Source organism: Henckelia pumila, chromosome 3, assembly GCF_033568475.1.
Source record: "Henckelia pumila isolate YLH828 chromosome 3, ASM3356847v2, whole genome shotgun sequence".
NCBI lineage: Eukaryota > Viridiplantae > Streptophyta > Magnoliopsida > Lamiales > Gesneriaceae > Henckelia > Henckelia pumila.
The window spans coordinates 182,460,704-182,480,142 of NC_133122.1; the positions used below are offsets into that span (position 1 = coordinate 182,460,704).

At 32.9% G+C, this 19,439-nt stretch overlaps 1 non-coding gene across 1 annotated transcript; it reads left to right on the forward strand.

Moving 5' to 3' along the window:
- Positions 1-14,514: 14,514 nt before the first annotated feature.
- TRNAM-CAU (transfer RNA methionine (anticodon CAU)) lies at positions 14,515-14,601 on the forward strand. Its single transcript is given in 2 exon segments — positions 14,515-14,552; positions 14,566-14,601. It is a non-coding gene; the product is annotated as a tRNA-Met (tRNA).
- The last annotated feature ends 4,838 nt before the right edge of the window (positions 14,602-19,439 follow it).

A 19,439-nucleotide genomic window follows, 5' to 3' on the forward strand; every position in this document is an offset into this window, starting at 1 on the left:
CTCAGCGTATGGGTTCTGCTAGTGGATCGGGATCACAGGTTGGATCTCAGGCTTTTAATTTTCCACGTCAGCAGCCAGCACCACAGAGTTCTTCTGGTTACCGTCCACACACACAAGGGCAGGTGTTTGCTCTATCTCAAGACCAGGCTACTGAGGGAAGCGATCGCATGTTGGCAGGTACCTTTTTGTTATGTGGTATTCCTGCATTTGTCTTAATTGATACTGGAGCATCGCATTTCTTTATTTCTAGTCGCTTTGTTAAGAGACATAGATTACCTTATGTATCATTAGATATGGATTTAGTTGTATCTACTCAGCTGGAGCAGGAGGTAGTAACTAAGCGTCTAGTGATGGGTTGCCTTCTAGAGTTTGAGGGTCATGTGTTATCGGCTAATCTGATGATATTAGCGATGGCAGATTTTGATTGTATTTTGGGAATAGATATGCTGACTTTGTATCACGCTACTGTGGATTGTTATCTTCGTCTGGTACAGTTTCATCCGGATGAGGGTGATAGGTGGTACTTTTATGGAGAGGGTGCGCGACCTCCGATGCCACTTGTTTCGGCTTTGAAGGCATGTCGTGTCTTAGAGTCAGGTGGGGAGGGCTACCTCATCTATGCAGTTGATATGTCCACGAGTAGTCCGGGTATCGATCAGTTACCGGTTGTCAGCGAGTTTCCTGATGTATTTCCTGATGAGATTCCTGGTTTTCCTCCGGTTCGAGAGGTTGAATTTGGTATTGATCTAGTACCAGGAACAACGCCTATATCCCGAGCACCTTATCGTCTAGCACTGTCAGAGATGAGGGAATTGAAACAGCAGTTGCAGGATCTGCTTGATAAGGGATATATTCGTCCGAGTGTTTCTCTGTGGGGAGCACTTGTTTTATTTGTCAAGAAGAAGGATGGATCTACGCGATTATGTATTGACTACAGGCAGTTGAATCGTATCACCATCAAGAATAAGTATCCTTTGCCGCGGATTGATAATCTGTTCGATCAATTACAGGGTACTTCTGTTTACTCGAAGATAGATCTGAGATCTGGATACCACCAGATGCGGGTACGAGACTCAGATATTTCTACGACTGCTTTCAGGACCAGATACGAGCATTATGAATTTCTGGTGATGCCATTCGGTTTGACGAATTCACCGGCAGTCTTTATGAATATGATGAATCAGGTATTTTGAGAATATCTGGATAGATTTGTCATCGTCTTCATTGATGATATTCTTGTATATTCTCATGATAGGGATGAGCATGTACAACATCTGAGGATTGTTTTACAGACGTTACGAGATAAGCAGCTATATGCGAAATTAAGCAAGTGCGAATTCTGGCTTGATCGGGTAGTGTTTCTCGGTCATGTAATTTCTAGTAAAGGGATATCTGTTGATCCAAATAAGATAGATGCAGTGCTGAACTGGTCTCGTCCGACGATGGTTGCTGAGATTCGAAGTTTCTTGGGTCTAGCGGGTTATTACCATCGGTTCATCGAGAATTTTGCACAGTTGGTCAGGCCTTTGACACAGCTTACACGGAAAGATGTTGCCTTCATATGGTCCTCGGATTGTGAGGAGTCATTTCACGAGGTTCGTAGACGTCTTACTACTACACCTGTGTTAGCTCTACCTTCTGGATCAGGAGGTTATGTTGTCTATACTGATGCCTCTGGTCAGGGGTTAGGATGTGTTCTTACACAGCATGGACATGTTATTGCTTATGCTTCTCGACAGTTGAAGACGCATGAGAATAATTATCTAGTATATGATCTCGAGTTAGCCTCCATTGTATTTGCACTCAAAATTTGGAGGCATTATCTTTATGGAGAGAAATTTGAGATATTCACGGATCACAAGAGTTTGAAGTATTTATTCACTCAAGCGGAGTTGAATATGCGACAGAGACGCTGGGTGGATCTTTTGAAGGATTATGATTGTGAAATCAAATATCATCCAGGTTCTGCTAATCTTACTACTGATGCCTTGAGTCGGCAGGTGAGACTTTCTGCACTTCAGATTAGTGAAATATCTCATTTGGTTCAAGAATGCTGTTCATTGAGTTTTACACTCAAACACAAGAAAGGAAGAAATGGAATTCTTTTGTATACTATATTATCTGAGCCAGCATTGTATTCTCGGATCAGAGATGCTCAGATATCTGATGTTAAGACTCAGCGTTTGGCACGTCTAGTCAATGAGGTTAATACAACTGGATTCCATTTTCAGGCAGATGGATTATTGTGCTTATCTAATCGAGTGGTTGTACCTGATGTTGCGGAACTCAGGAACGATATTCTTTCTCAAGCTCACAAGAGTCGATTATCAGTTCATCCTGGAAGCATGAAAATGTATAAGGACTTGCGAACTAGATTCTGGTGGAAAGGGATGAAGCAGAGTGTGTATCAATTTGTTTCGAGATGTTTGATTTGTCAACAGGTCAAGGCTGAATACCGACGACCAGGTGGATTACTGTAGAATCTTGAGATTCCCGAATGGAAGTGGGAGCATGTGACTATGGATTTTGTCACCCACTTGCCTATGACTTCACGTCAGTGTGATGCTATCTGGGTCTTTGTTGACCGTTTGACGAAATCCGCACACTTTATTTCTTACAACCGGGAGTATTCTTATGATCGCATGTCATACTTATATGTCCAAGAGATAGTGCAATTACATGGGATTCCAGTGAGTATAGTTAGTGATAGAGACCCGCGATTTACCTCACGTTTTTGGAGTAGTTTTCAGCAGGCTTTGGGTACCACTCTGAGTTTGAGCACTGCATATCATCCGGAGACTGATGGGCAGTCAGAGCGGACAATTCGTACGCTGGAGGATATGCTACGTTCTTCTGTCATGGATTTTGGTTTGTCTTGGCAGGATCAGTTACCTTTGATCGAATTTGCCTACAATAACAGTTATCATCGTAGTATTGATATGACACCTTTCGAGGCATTGTATGGTCGACGGTGTCGTACTCCGTTATTCTGGGATGAAGTCAGAGAACGACGAGTCGAGGGTCCTGAGTTGGTGCAGCAGATTGTAGATAAGGTAGATTTGATCAAGCGGAGGATCAAAGCTTCTCAAGATAGACAAGCCAGTTATGCTAATATTCATCGCAGGCCATTGCAGTTTGAGCCTGGTGAATATGTGTTTCTACGAGTATCACCTTTCAGGAAGGTGATGAAATTCGGTGTGAAAGGCAAGTTTTCACCTCGTTTCATTGGGCCTTTCCAGATACTGGAGAATATTGGAGATGTTGCTTATCAATTGGCGTTACCGCCATCTCTTTCCAGTATACATAATGTTTTTCATGTGTCGTTACTTCGACAGTACATAGCTGATGAATGACATGTAATTCAATCTACTCATGTTCAGATAAAGCCAGATTTGTCGTATGTTGAACGACCACTCCGTATCCTAGACAGGAAGGAGAAAGTTCTTCGGAAGAAGACTATACCACTTGTGATGGTACAGTGGCAGCACCGAGGCGTTGAAGAAGCAACTTGGGAAATCGAGAGCCATATGCAAGCAGAATATCCTGAGTTGTTTGATGTGTACTTTTGATTACCATGTAAAGGTGTAATTACAGTTGTTGTAATAAAACATGGTTTGATGTTTCATATTGTTATCTTGATTTGTCTTTAGATTTTATTTCGCGGACGAAATATCTAAAGGTGAGGAGAATGTAGTAACCCAGATTCTATTTTAAGATAATAATATGTTAAACATGATTAAGGGTTGGTAATTAACCAATTTCGGGGTTTAATCAACTAAAAAGATGATTTGATGAACGGAGCTTCCGTTGGCCATCGGACGCAACGATGGAGGGGCAGAACGGACGCAACGTTCCTCAACGAACGCAACGTTCCTTGAGATACAGGCAGGCATGAGGTGGCTTGATGACTAAGCTATGAGTTTTGACAAGTGTCAAACATGCAGGAATGGACGCAACGAACCCGAACGGACGCAACGTTCGTGTCTGGAAATTTTGGCTATAAATAGGGGTCTCCGGAGTTCATTTTCAAATACGAATTCCAAGTTTCCTTCTTCGATCAGTTATATAGTGTGAGTTATACACTTGAGGGCCATATCGGTTATAATAGAGGTTCTGGAATAACCAAGGTGTGGTTATAGTCATCCGGGACTAGCGACTCCAAAGGGCTATCTACGGACGAAGGTATGGTCCGGGAATCTATTTAAGTTTTGGGAGTACTTATTAGCTTAGTTAAGGCTTATAGAACTTGTTTGGTAATACAATGAACTTTTGAATATAGGCTTGGAACCTAGGATCTACTATACTTGAACTAGCCTAGAAGTATGTACACATTGACTGAGATTGCCAGCGAGTATACATGTTTATATGTTGCATTTATTTGGCATTATTATATGGCAGATATATGATTTCTATATTCATATGTCATGTGCATATACACGTTGAGCCTATACCTTGTTATACCTGATTATAGAGCCGCTCAGCTCTATACTCGATAGTTTGTTTCTAAGAGTACCGCGAGGCGGGGACATGTATGTCTGACTACTCTGGTGTACTAGACGAGTGTGGTTGCACCCAGAGGTTGATCCGTGTGGTGGCAGCACTCATGTGGCGCCGGTACTGAGCATGAATTTTCAGATGACCATTTACCAGTCATCATGTTGCATGCATTATATACATATGTTTACTCATGTTTATGTACTGGGCGTTAGCGCTCACGTCCTAGTTGTTATCTTGGACACCCTATTCCATGGGGCAGGTCGCAGGATGGATGGAGCTGGCAGTTCGAGGCAGGACTAGGGAGCCGGAGCCTGTCAGGGGACTTTATACAACAGGATTTGTTTAGCTGTATAATGTTTACTTTTTAAGTTATTCGATATGGTTGTATCACTACAATATTAAGCCTGAACTTGTTTTACTAAGCTGATATATAAATTATGGATTATGTTTCCGCACGATTTACTCTGTTTAAGTATTTTGTTGTATTAAGTTTAATGCATGCTATTAGTTTCCAGTTAGTAGGTGATTCCATGTAGGGTCACTATAGATAGTCTGCGGGAGGGGATGGAAAAAAAACAGTGCTCGAAGTCGACTTCCAGCATGGAACGTCCACCACCGGTGGATGCTTCATTTTATAGCTCTATATGGGCGCGGTGGTTGCGACGCGACGTCAGCCGTGACACGGTGGCGATGATAGTGCGACGGCAATGGCGTGGCGACGAAGCGGCGATGACACGACAATGAATTTCTTGGGCCGTGCGAGGGATGGATAGATGCATGTATACACACACATATGTATATACACATATTTGGCTTCTTTTAATTTATAATTATTGTTTGAAATAATTATTTTATTTTTGTTCAAATGCATGCACTAACTTGGTATAAAATCTTGAGAATCTTGATTTTCTTACTCTTACAACTTTTGTCTAATATTTTAAAAATATTATGATTTGGTTAGTTGAATTGAGTGGTAGTGAAAAGGATGTATTATATATATATATATATATATATATATATATATATATATATATATATATATATATTTAAAATATATATATTTGGTGGGGTGTCCGTTCTGAGATAAGGTATTGTCCTTGTTGAGGGCGAACGGAAATACTAACTTGTTTGTTGATCTAGCGGAACCTAGCGATGATAGTGAATGTAATGAGTGAATTTTCACTATTTTCAAAATTTGGACCACGGGGTATAACGGCGGTGATCATATACGTTAGTTGGACCGCAATTGCTATTCTGGTGGTGATTTTTTTTTTTTTTTTTATAGTGATGGCTTTTTCACGGCCACTGACAAAATTCGGTGATGGCTTGTTTAAAGCCCATGACAAAGATGAGTTCCTGGCGGTACTCTCTGGAGTTACGAACGAAGAAAGTGTAGCAGGATGATGTTCCTGTAGTATTGTGTGTGTTGATTCGGAGGTCATGTGATAGGACCGACCGCACGATGGGTTGTTTAGGGGCCGGAGGATCCTAACCCCTCTTGTCGGTTTAGACCACGACAATACTTCTGAACGATTATTTGTACTAACACGTGTAAGAGGGAAGATTGTTAGGACCGCCACTTATAATATTTTTAACGGAGAGTTTTTCTAACGCCCTGTAGATTTTTGTTTTCATACAATCTCTTCAAGGAATGTATCTTCTGCAATCTATTGGAGTAGTATCTTTGATAAAAACCCTTGAGTTAGTGTATTTCATTTAGCCTCTTAGGTTGGTGCCTTGGATGTAACCCATTGGGACTATGATTCTGTAGTCTTTAGGACTTGGTTAACTTTGTATGGTTATCATGACTTGAATTTTTTTTATAGTCATTATGACTTGATAAATTTTTTATAGTCGATATGACTTCTTCTGAAAAAATATTTATAGTCGCTATAACTTTTTCTGAAAAATTTTTTATAGCCGATATGACTTTTCCTGAAATTTTTTTATTGTCACTCTGACTTCTTCTGAAAATTTTTTTATAGTCGCTATGACTTGATAATTTTTTTATAGTCGATATGACTTCTTCTGAAAAAATATTTATAGTCCCGCTATGACTTTTTTGAATTGTTTATAGTCGCTACGACTGTTTGACTTGTTTATAGTCTCTATGATTTTCTGAATTATTTATAGTCACTATGATTTTTTTAAAATTGTTTATAGTCGTTATGACTTTTTGTTGCGCTCTAGTAAAAATAACGTGGTGATTAACATGGAGTACTTAGGAATGAATCAAGTTCCTAAGATTTTGTCTCATTGAAAGGTCCTGAACCCACTCTATTTGCTAGGTGGTGAGGTATTTCGAGACTGTATTTTTGTCGTCTTGACCTCTTACAGCATCATGGCTTAGGTAGTCCTACAGGGCTGGCCAAGCCTTTGATAGATGAGTAGCCTTAATGATGGCATGAGTCGTGACGTATGGGTTAAGCATTCGTTGACGGAGTTGAGTTCCTTCCTATATAATTAAATATAAAAGTAAACAAATAAACGTAAGTTTATTATTAAACTTAAAATAAAAGAGAATTAAATAAAAGTTTTGATCTGCAGAGCAAATAAAGTAGCGGCAAAAAATTTATTTTAGCTTGCAGGTGTTTGCTCTATGAGTATAGAGTTTCTTTAGATTGACATGACTATCTGTCCTGGTTATATTTCATCAAATTTTTCGTTTCTTTTTCTTTTTCTCAAGGAGTGCAACTCATCAGTTTCCTCGATGCGGATGTATTTTTCGGCTCTAGACAACAGCTCCTCCAAGGTGTTCGGGGATTTTCCTGCTATAGATTCCTTGAACCTTCCAGGACGCAAGTTCTGCTGCATTATTTCAGATAACATATCGTGGTTTACGTGTGGGACTTTATGAACCGCGTGAGTAAATCTCTTAACATAGTCTCGCAAACTTTCCCCTTTTTTTTTGAAAAATTGTGAATAAGTATGATGTTGTTTTCAGGTATTTCTTATTAATTGAGAATTGTTGAATGAAGCGCTGGATGAGTTGCACCAAGTTGGCGATGAATTCGGACGACAGCTTATTGAACCATGTGAGAGCCTGTCCTGATAACGTTGTTCGGAATATCTTGTAGTAAGCTGCATCTGTGATGTCATACAAATCTGCTTTCACGTAGAATTTTTCAATATGATCTTGAGGATCACTAGTTCCATCGAACTCAAATAGGCTGGGGATTTTGACTCCCTTAGGCAATGCTTCAGATATAATGACGTTAGTGAACGGGCTCTGACGTACAGGAAAGATTAGGGGTGACAAATTTCACATAAATCCCGATCCGTCCCGATTCCCAACTCGTTCCCGTCCCGAACTTTTTCCGACCCGATCAATTTTGGGATCGGGATCGGGATAGAAAACTCTTTCCGACAGGATTCCCGACCCGACCCGACCCGAATATAAAAATAATATTTTTTAATAATTTTTTTAATTAAAAAAATAATTTTTTTTAATTTTATGTTTTAATATTAATGTTTTATAATTATATATCATATAATTTTTTTTATATTTATATTTTTTAATATTAACATTGAGTTATAAATTTTTATTTTGTTTTTTTTATTATTATGAATAATTATATGTTTTTTTATTAATCAAGTAGTTGTTTTAGTTTAATTGTAATGTACTAAAAAGATGTTTTAGTTTTTTAATGGTTATATATAAAGAAATTTTAATTTATTTGTAATGTATTAAGAAATTGTTTGATTTTCTTCATAATTTTTTAATTTTTTTTAAAAAATATTTTCATAGAACTTTTTTTAAAAAAATATTATTCGGGATTACCCTCTCCCGATCCGACGGGATCCCGAACATTCGGGTCCCGACACTTCTCGGGTACGGGATCGGAAGAAAAAAAAATCACAATTCCTATCGGGACGGAAATCGGGTAAGGGGATTACGGGACAATTGCTGACGAATTATCTCCAGTTACATATGTGTGAGATCTATCTCCACGGGTTGGATTAGTGGTTTTGTTTTCGTTAGAGATGTCGTGAACTGTGTGAGCACTTGTTTCACCCTCTTTATGAGCAGTATTTTTCTTGGTCCCCTCAAGATCTTTGTATTTCACTTTAAACTTAGGTTTTTTTTTTTTTTTTTTGTCTTTGTTACCGGGGTCATGAGATGAGAGCCCTCTTCTATGAGCTCTCTTGTCGGTGCTTCGACATTGACGGGATTCCACAAATTGAGCGACCGCTTCAGTCTCTGCGCGTGCGGATGTTCCTTCCATTAAGGCTGTCAACTTGTCCTGTGTGAAACTAAATCCAAGCAGTGGTTTGGAGATTGGAGGTGAGTCTCTATTGCGATTATTTCCTTGAGATGTTTGTGATGGAGTATGCATTCTCAATGATGCAGTGAACAAGTTCCCACGGACGGCGCCAAGCTGATGTAGCAAAAAATTGATATTACCCGATTGGAGAGAATCTGGGTAATTTGTGGAGATCTGGATAGCTGAATTAATAATCGAAATGTTTCAAAGATCGAACTTCGTGAGTTGTTACCTGCATCACAAAAGTAAAGTGAGTGGCGTCGGGGGTTGCCCGGCGAAGACACTCCGACGCTCGAGTCAGTATTTGCCCAATAAAAGTTCTAGAGAAAATAGAGCATGCGACTATAAAGTGTGTACCTTAAGAATGAGAGAACTTGAGTTATTTATAGATAGTCGAAGAGTTTCATGACCTTGAACCTCTTATGTGCTTTTAAGAATTTATGAGTCTTGATAAAGTATCCAAATAAATAACTAAATAATATGAGACCCAAATGGATTGAGTCACTAGGCTTGGGCCCAAGAGAAAGTCAAATTGGGTAATGAGCAATGATCCATCAAAATGAAAGTTAACTTTAGCATGGAATGATGAAATAATGGGTGGTTTTCTATAGCAAGAGACTAGGAATGCAATTGTGTGTGTTTTTTAAACAACCATTTTCGCCGAATAATAATAAATTTTTTATGAAAACTACGTGATGTACATCCTTCAACGATTTTAATTTTAATGTTCTATTTATATTTTAAAGTCGTCACAAAACACTGATGACTGATAATTTATATAATATTAAAGTTTTAAATCTGGGATATCGTTGAAGATTGGTGAAGTAGATAACTTTTAAAGATGAAGTATAAATTTATATAGGTTTTAATAATAATTTGTTTTAGTGATTTTTCTTGGAAGTAAGAGATTATATTTCGCTACGAAAATTTTGAATCTATCCATGGGGTAATATCTTATGAGTGATGTAGAGTGTTATGATTGGTTTAAATTATGTGGATCCCACGTGATTGATGTGAGACCAACATAATTGGACCAATCAAATACTTCCACACCACTTATTGGGGGTCGTTCAGCTACAAATATAAAAGCTGACATGTATCGGATATATATATTGAAGAAAAGAACGAAACACGAGAGATGGACTGATAATTGTACTTTCAAATAATTTGCAAATGCTCGAATATTAGAGAGAGAAATTGTTTCAATTACATTTCCAATTAATTTCTCTCACAATAAATTTTGTTCCGTTACATCTTTACGATAACCAATAACCAGTCACCAGTCACCACTTTGTTTATCGTACGTCTAATCTCGTTAAAAATTAAAAGGAAATATAAGTTTTTTGTTCCATTAACTTGTTCATATTTTGGTTTTGGTCCATTAACTTTTCCGATGTGGGTTTTTGTATATTAACTTTGCATTTTCAGTGTTTTTTGGTCTAACTGCATATGTGTCAACTTCTTATTGGTCCAAAACGATGACATGGACCGATCAGAAGCTAACACATGCAGTTGGACAAAAAAACACTGAAAATGAAAAGTTAGTGTACCAAAACTCACATCGAAAAATTTAATTGATCAAAATCAAAGGGGGTAAAGTTAGTGGACTAAAAAACTTATTTTTTTAAATTAAAATAAATAAATTCAATTTCTTCAATATTATTATTATCATCATCATCATCATTATATTATTATTATTATTATTTGTTTTTGAAGAAAGAATTTATGTAAAAAAAAAAATTTGAGTTTGAGTAAATCGGATATCAAATTACATCAAATTGTAATACTAAAGAATGAAATTGTCCGCACAACTGACGGGACTTAAGCATGGACTCGAGGCGTGCTTGTCTCGAGCAAAAAAAGTAACTAAATCAACATAAATAAATTAAAAAACTAATCCGCAGTTAACGAAAATCGAACCTGAGACCTCTTGACCACTAGTCTTGGCCACTAGGCCAAGACCTCATTGGTTTTCTGTAATGTTGTTAACTGGTACAAAACAATACTCGACAGACCGGACAACACCGCGCAAGTCGTTCATGATTTTTAATTTAAAAATGAACAATCCAAATATATGTTATAAGAAGCCGTCTGCATCTTGTGAGATGATCTCATATGTTTAAACGTATGAGATACAGCGATCCGATCTATATCTGTAACCAAAATTATTTTAACATAAAAAACAACTATTTTATTAGTAGATAGGGTTAAGTCAAAGATATATGTCACAAAATTGATTTATGAGATGATTTTATTATTTTTTTTTAAAATTTATTATACTGGAGAATAAGTTTGGAAGCTACATGGATTATTTTGCATGACTGTACATGGAGAGCAAAATATAAATTTTAATTAAGCCTATTCATAGTTATTCCTTCAAATACAAGCCGATAAAATGATGGAACAAAAAGCTAGAGCTCAACTTTAGTTGTGAAAATATTTTTAATAATTTCACGGAAGAAAATTATTTCACGTTGTGTTTGTATAGATAGATTTGATAAATGAAATTTCTCATCTTGGATATATATAATTTGAAAACCCGTAAAATTAGTATTAAAATTGTGTAACTTGGTTTGATATTCATCGGAAAGACAGGAGACAGTTTGAATACATGGAGAGTCGAGTGTGCTTAATTAATCCTACACCAAGAAATAGCGTAGAAAGTTGCACCATCTTAGTTGGACTTTTTTGTTTTGTTGTTTTCACACATTGCAAGAAGATAAGAAAATATTAATAAAATAGTGCTACTTGCAATTTGTATTAATCTTAATTTCGTCCTATACCATAACTTTCCATGACCAATCCTATACCATGACTTTCCATGACTGCAACTTTTAATATATATATATATATATATATATATATATATATATATATATATATATATTAATTAATTATATTTTTTTTGAGTGGTATATTAATTATATATTGAAATTATTTGAAAACAAACAAAGTGGGCCATATACATATTAATTGTCTGTTGAAAACAAAAAAGTGGGCGATCAATGCATGGCTAATAAATTTAAGGTGGCTCTCCAACCATATACACATAAGAAGTAGTTTTTGGTAATGTAATTTGTAAATTTTTTATTTTTGATATTGTTAAAAGTAAATTTATAATTTTAGTTTTGTAACTTGCATTTTTTTTTCATTTTTAGTTGTATTAACATTAAATTTGCATTTTTAGTCCTGTAACTTACATGATTTTTTTCATTTTAAGTCTGTTAACACTGAATTTATATTTTTAGTCATGTAACTTGCATTTTTTATTTTTAGCCGTCAACAATCAACATAGAATTTTCATTTTTTTTGTCATGCAACTTCCGTATAATTTTATTTTTATTTGTAGTCATATTAAAGGTGAATTTTCATTTTTAATAGTTTTATTTATATTATGTATTTTATAAGATGATATTTAGTGTAAAAATATTTTGAATAATTTTTAGTTGATTGTTTTTTATTTAACTCATTTAAATTTTAAAAGTTTTAAAATATGTAAATCATAATATATTATGATTAAAAATATAACAAAATGTGTAATTTATAGAATTAAAAATGTAAATTCATCGATAATATGACTAAAAATAAAAATATAAAAGTTACGGGACAAAAAATAAAAATTCAGTGTTAACAAGACTAAAAATGAAAAAGAATACAAGTTACATGACTAAAAATGAGAATTCAATGTTAATAAAACCAAAAATGAAAAAAATGCAAGTTACAAGACTAAAATTGCAAATTTACTTTTAACAGGACCAAAAATAGAAAATGTGCAAATTACATGACAAAAAATATAATTCTCCCAACTAGTGTTTATACGCATGCGTTGCGTGTTTGTACAATTTTTTTAAAATTAAATTTGATTTATATTAAATATGGGTGATATCATAATTTTCAAAAATATTGAGGGAGCATGTTGCAATGATTGATTTTGGTGAGGTACCATGTTGCAATTTTTGATTTTGGAAACACCAACCTACAAACTTTTTTTTGTCTCTATTAAGGCGTGCTCCTACACATGCGTTACATGCTAATACATTTTTTTTTAATTAAATCTGATTTGTATTAAAATATGAATAATAACATAATTTTCAAAAATATTGAGAGACATGTTGCAATGTTTGATTTTGGTGAGAGACCAAATTGAAATTTTTAATTTTGGCCACGCCCACACCGACCTACAAACTTTTTTTTTTTCTCCGTTAACAGAATCTCAATGGAATAGAAAGATTTTTACTAATACAAGTGGACTCCCACAAAGATATTAATTAATTAATTAATAAAGATAAATGTACGGATCGTTCCAGCCCTTTATATTATTATTTTATTATATTGTTTTTTGCCATAAAATTTTATAGTGCTAACGGAATATATTCATTGAATCTGCTCAGAATTCTGATAAAATAAAAAAAGTTGGTAATATATAAAGACCCAACTTGGGATGTTAGTCGACCAGGTTTGGTATACGAGTTTTGGTGTTAATTTCATCTTAACTTTACAAGACGCATTACGTCCAAATCCAATGATGTATTTAGGGAGTGTTTGCAATAGATTGTGCTTTTGTGCAAGTGATTAATTTATAGATTATAAAAAAGTTAAGAAAAATCAAAAGTTGGTAGTGTTTGAAAACAAATGTGAAAATCTAAAAATCAAAGTTGGGTAGTGTTTGATAAATAAGTGATTATATTGATTTTAACAATGACCTTCTTATTAGAATCACTTTTGGAGAATCATAATCACCACATGACTAGCTTTTAGATTTCAATTAAGTTAAGCATAAGCTAACACATAATCTATGTTTAAGAAACACACAAAAATGATTTTTTAAGCCAAAAGCTAACAATATTTTTTTAGTGATTGCAAACACTTCCTTAATTTAGGGTGGATATTTATCAATATTTGTGAGATCTAGTGAAAAAATAATGGACTCCACATATATTGATAAATCTCTAACATTTAAATCTGTAATATATTATCACTTATTATGTGGTCAAATATTATCCTTTGGATTATCAACACATACATCAACTTTCATAAAAATGTGTGACTTGCAACATGATCTAAAACACATACATCAACTTTTAAAAAAATGTTTGATACTTGCATCATGATCTAATGCAATGGGAATAAAGAGAAAAATACTCAGTGAACATAGAGTAGCCCCTAAAAAGGTACACCCAGAATTTTCGAGACATTAAAATGGTTATCGAAAACGTCAAAATTAAGTGCGAGCAGTAATTATCAAAAGAAGTAAATAATAACTCAAATTTCTTTCGAAATATATATGTATACGTAGTCAATTAATAGATGGGACTGGAACTTTAAAGAAGACACGTGACACGAGCTTCCAATCCGCAACAAACTCAGTAGACTAGACCAAACGAGGATACTACGTAGCTAGTACGTACGTTGCATGTAATAATGATGACTGCTACTTTCTAATTGGTGTTAATAACTTATTTTGCTCTTTTTTTAAAAAAAAAATTGCTCTTTTTTAATTTGGAAGAGGAAATCTAATTTTTTTTTTCCCAATACGGTCGAAAACCCAAGTATAATTTTCTAGCCTATTGTATATATATATTTGAAGAAAGTGTAGATGATGGCATTAACGTTTGCATAGTTATAAATCCAAAAGGGTAAAGCAAAGATTCGGCGCTCTTATAGTCGTAAAATTTTTCGGATACACATTTTTCGTCACTAAATTAGAGTATCTATTTTATTAATATATTCTAATGTAAGAAATAGCAAGATCGGGGTGGTGGCGCAGTTGGCTAGCGCGTAGGTCTCATAGCTTAGTTGAGTGATCCTGAGGTCGAGAGTTCGAGCCTCTCTCACCCCAAATATAATCATCTTTTTTTATTTGTTTCAATTTTATTTTTTAGTATTGTGCATTTGTGCTGCATACATTATTTTCTTCTTTTCTTTTTCTTTTTTTTTTTTCCCGCTTTTATTTCCTCATTATACTTTCTCTTTTTCGGTCGTTTTTCTATTTCCCTATTCTTTCACTGTATAATACTAGTACCCAAAAGCATGCATTGCGTGCCTTCTATTTATCTATTTTTTCAATTGAAAATAAAAAAATAATTATAAATAGTGAAATGAAAAAAAAAGACATTTTTTAAATAAAATATTCATGAAATGACAAAAAAAATATAATGAAAATAGCATATTCGTAATTACATAACCATTGAAGGGCAAAAATCAAGAGAGTGTCCATACCAAGAAACCACCTGCTCTTACATAATATATAATAATAGATGTACTAGAATTGAGAATTTTAAAATTAAATATTAAAATAAATTTACACTCATCATAAAAAAATAAATTTATTACTGTAAAGTAATTCGTAAAAATATAGAGTTATATTTTTTCTAAATTGGGGGAGAGATTGTTATAATTAGATCTCGAACTCCAGTTTTTCTCCCACACTTGAGATCTTGATGTCAAATGAGCTACATATCATCTGCATATATATATATATATATATATATATATATATATATATATATTGAAGATTTTAGAAATATATTTTTAATATGTATAAAATCACAAAATGTGTTACTAAAAATCAAACACATAAAATATAGTCATAAAAAATCAATTTTGTTTTAGCCTAAATGAAAAAATAATCATTTAGATTATGAGCGTACAATAATCTAGGGGTGTTCATATTTCGGATAAAACCAAAAAACCCGAAAATCCAAACCGAAAAAGTCGAAGATCGAACCGAACCGAAAACCGAATTTTGTAATTTGTATATAAATATCAAAACCGAAGTTTATTTGGTTCGGTTTTGGATTATATATGTCAAAACCGAACCGACTGAAAAAAACCGAAATTGAATTAAATTAATAATTTTATTTATATTATATAAGTTATGAGATGATATTTAGTGAATGAATAATCATTTTGAATAATTTTTAGTTGATTGTTATTTATTTAATTCATTGTTGTTGTTTATATTTTTTAATTGATTCTTGTTTATGTAAGTTATTTAAACTTTATTTTTAAAGTTTTTACTAAGAAATCATTTAAAAAAACATATTATATTTTACAATGTATCTATATTATTAATTTAAACCTATCAAAATTTGTTTTATTTTTTTGAAAATATTATAAGATTGTGGTTGGATATTTATCTTTGTATTGTTTGATGTTTTTTATTTCTTCACTATATGACTATAATTTTTAGTTGTGTATTGGGGTATTTAAATTACATGTGGATGAAATTTATGTTTCTTTTATTGTGTTATGTATTATTAATGATAAAACCGATCAAACTGAACCGTATAAACCGGTCCGTTATAGTATAAAAACCGGATCGAACCGAAGTAAAACGGTTTGACTTCGGATTGTATTTTTCATAAACCGAAAACCGAAATTAGACAAATTCAAACCGAACCGACCGATGAACACCCTTACAATAATCTAATAAATCAAACGCCAATAACACAATTTTCAAATTACCTATACCTAAATAGAAACAATCAAGACTTTTTTTTTTTAAAAAAATAACTTTCCAAAATATATTTTTAAAAATATGATTGTAATATTTAATAATCTGCTTCGAATCGGATTAAAGAAATTTGCTGATCATTGTCAATTGTTTCTAGATCGTGAATTTTTTGTTTTGAAGAACCATTAGTTCAAAGATTTTAAGGTACTATTTTAGGTTTTTAAAAATTTACAACCAAACAAATTACATCACAGTGTTTGATGTAGTGTAATTGTTTTTATCCTTTGCAATTGAGCTATTCTTAGAGATTAGTCATGATTTTAGTGATTGTATTAAATTTTCGTGTCATCGTGGGAATTTTACAGATTTATTGGTCAATCTCTGGTTTTTCCGTCTGTGAGTGAGAATGAAGCTCATTTATTGCAATTTTGGGATAGAGTAGTTGAAATTTCTTGTTCTTGATTATAACGATTTAATTCCTAATCATAATGATTTTAGTTCCACATTATAACTTAGATATTGATAATTTTTATCATTAAAATACAAATGAACTGCTTGAATTTGTTGTTGTGTATTTTTTTTTTTTTTTGTGTATAATATGTTACATGAATGAATATATGATTTTTAATTTAGATCTTATTGTATTGAATGTAATTTTTTAAAAATAGTTTTATAATGAAATTTAAAAGTGGTTCTGGCAATATTTTTTTGATTGCTACAAGTACAAGAAACAGATTTTTGTGATTTCAATCTTCACTGGGTATAGCTTGATGGATAATTTAGTGAACTTGAGAACAATGTACTGAAATTTCACTAAAAATCACGATTCTTCGATACGTATCTTCACTACCATCTGAAAAGTATTCTACTTTCTTATCAATGCATTCTATTCGATGAGTTCATTTTTCTCGGACATACATCATGATATTATCAAGACAGTTGAACAATTATTTATGGGGAGTCATCATGCTTATGTTTGTAATATTTAGTAGATAATTTTGTGAAGCTAATAATATTAAATTATTTATTATTTTCCAATTTTATTAAATTTCTCATACATGATGTGATCTTTTTAAGCTTAATGTAAATTATTTTTCTTTCATTTTAGGTGTGGACAAATTATCGCCGATATAACAAAAAAATATTGGGCTTCCATAATAAAAAAAGCGACGTATGCTCTATCTTTACACTTGCACATGAGAAAGCGATTACTGGAATTTGGCTCGAGCAAGACCTTAACTTCGAGGGGATATACATATTTCAGTGGAAGCATTGTTGGCTTAGCTTGATTAGATGATTTTGTGGAACACACTGCAGTTTTATATTAATTTGAGTTTTGGTTGTAATGTACTCTTATGTATTGTGTTATCTTGTGTTGTCGTATCGTGTGAAACTGGTTCGTAAGTTGTAGTTTATTTAGAAGTTGTTTTGTCGGAACTTATTTTTGTATTTATGGATGATGATAGAAACTTTAATGATGTGTACTTTTAGTGATTAATTTATGAAATGTGTTCTTTGTTTAATTTAGTTTTTATTTAAATTTCAATATTTTATTTATGATTTGAGGCGCAATCGATGTTTGATTTATGATTAAGACTCATTTCCTATATAATGATATAGTGCAGGTCATAATGATGTTACTTTTTGTTTGTATTGTGAGGGTAAAATTAATTATGATCGTAAATCAGATAGACTTTTTGTATTAAATGTACGTACCATAAGTACCACACATTAACACTTATGCGACTGATCTATGTCTTTATATCCTAGAACATGACATATTAGAACATAAATACAAATTGATATATTAAATACTCGATATTTTAATTTTAATTCATTTTAACTCGGCAATATGAATCATATGGTACCAAAAAAATGAGTTTCATATTGCCTCAAAAGAACAAGTCATAAAAGTGTGTTATATAGCCTAAAAAACGAGTATTTCATTCTCAATTGTCTATTTTTTATTCTACAAATGTCTGAGATTGTTTCAAATTAATATGAAACGATTCCGAATCCGGGATAATTTGATCTAATTTATTTTCACTTGGCAAGATTTGTCTTGGTGGTCTAAAATTTTATCCCGGTAAGTAGAACAATTTATGCTATATTATTCCGCATTTGTACTCTTATTGTTCATGTTATGTGCCAAAAAATATGATCAGACACACTCTTTTAATAGTGGATTTCAAATATAATTTTCATCTTACTCATTAACCTAATAAATGTCTAAATATTATATTTAACAATTTTTAAAGTTTATAATGACATCTAGTTATGCAATTGTAATCATTGTACAATGTATGTCACCATATGTAATCTCATTCAATAATGAACAATGCATTCATCTTCTACATTTGCCAAAGTAGTGCACATGATATTATATGACCAACACCAATGTAATTTGACGACAATTCATATGACAATGAAAACTTATTATAAACATTATAATATGTGTTATGCACAAAATAATAACATCTTCATGTGTGTGTAGAGAATATTGAGTCTCTCTCATACCCAATTTTTTCTTTGTTTATGGCGTAAATATTTAAGATTGTTCCAAATTAATATGGAATGATTTCGAATCCGGGATAATTTGATCTAATTTAATTTCACTTGGCAAGGTTTGTCTTGGTGTTCTAAAATTTTATCCCGATAAGTAGAATAATTTATGCTGAATTATGCCGCATTTGTACTCTTATTGTTCATGTTTTGTGCCAAAGAATATGATAAGACACGCTCTTTTAATAGTGGATTTTAAATATAAGTTTCATCTTACTAATTAAGCTAATCAATGTCTAAATATTATATTTAACAATTTTTAAAGTTTATAATGACATCTAGTTATGTAATTGTTATCATTGTACAATGAATAATGTCACCATATGTGATCTAATTCAATAATGAACAATGCATTCATCTTTTACATTTATCAAAGTCGTGCACATGATATTATATGACCAACACTAATTTAATTTTACGACAATTCATATGAAAATGAAAACTTATTATAAACATTATATTATGTGTTATGCACAAAATCATAATATCTTCATGTGTGTGTGTAGAGAATGTTGAGTCTCTCTCATACCCATTTTTTTTTGTTTATGCCGTAAATATTTAAGATTGTTCCAAATTAATATGGAATAATTTCGAATCCGGGATAATTTGATCTAATTTATTTTCACTTGGCAAGATTTGTCTTGGTGGTCTAAAATTTT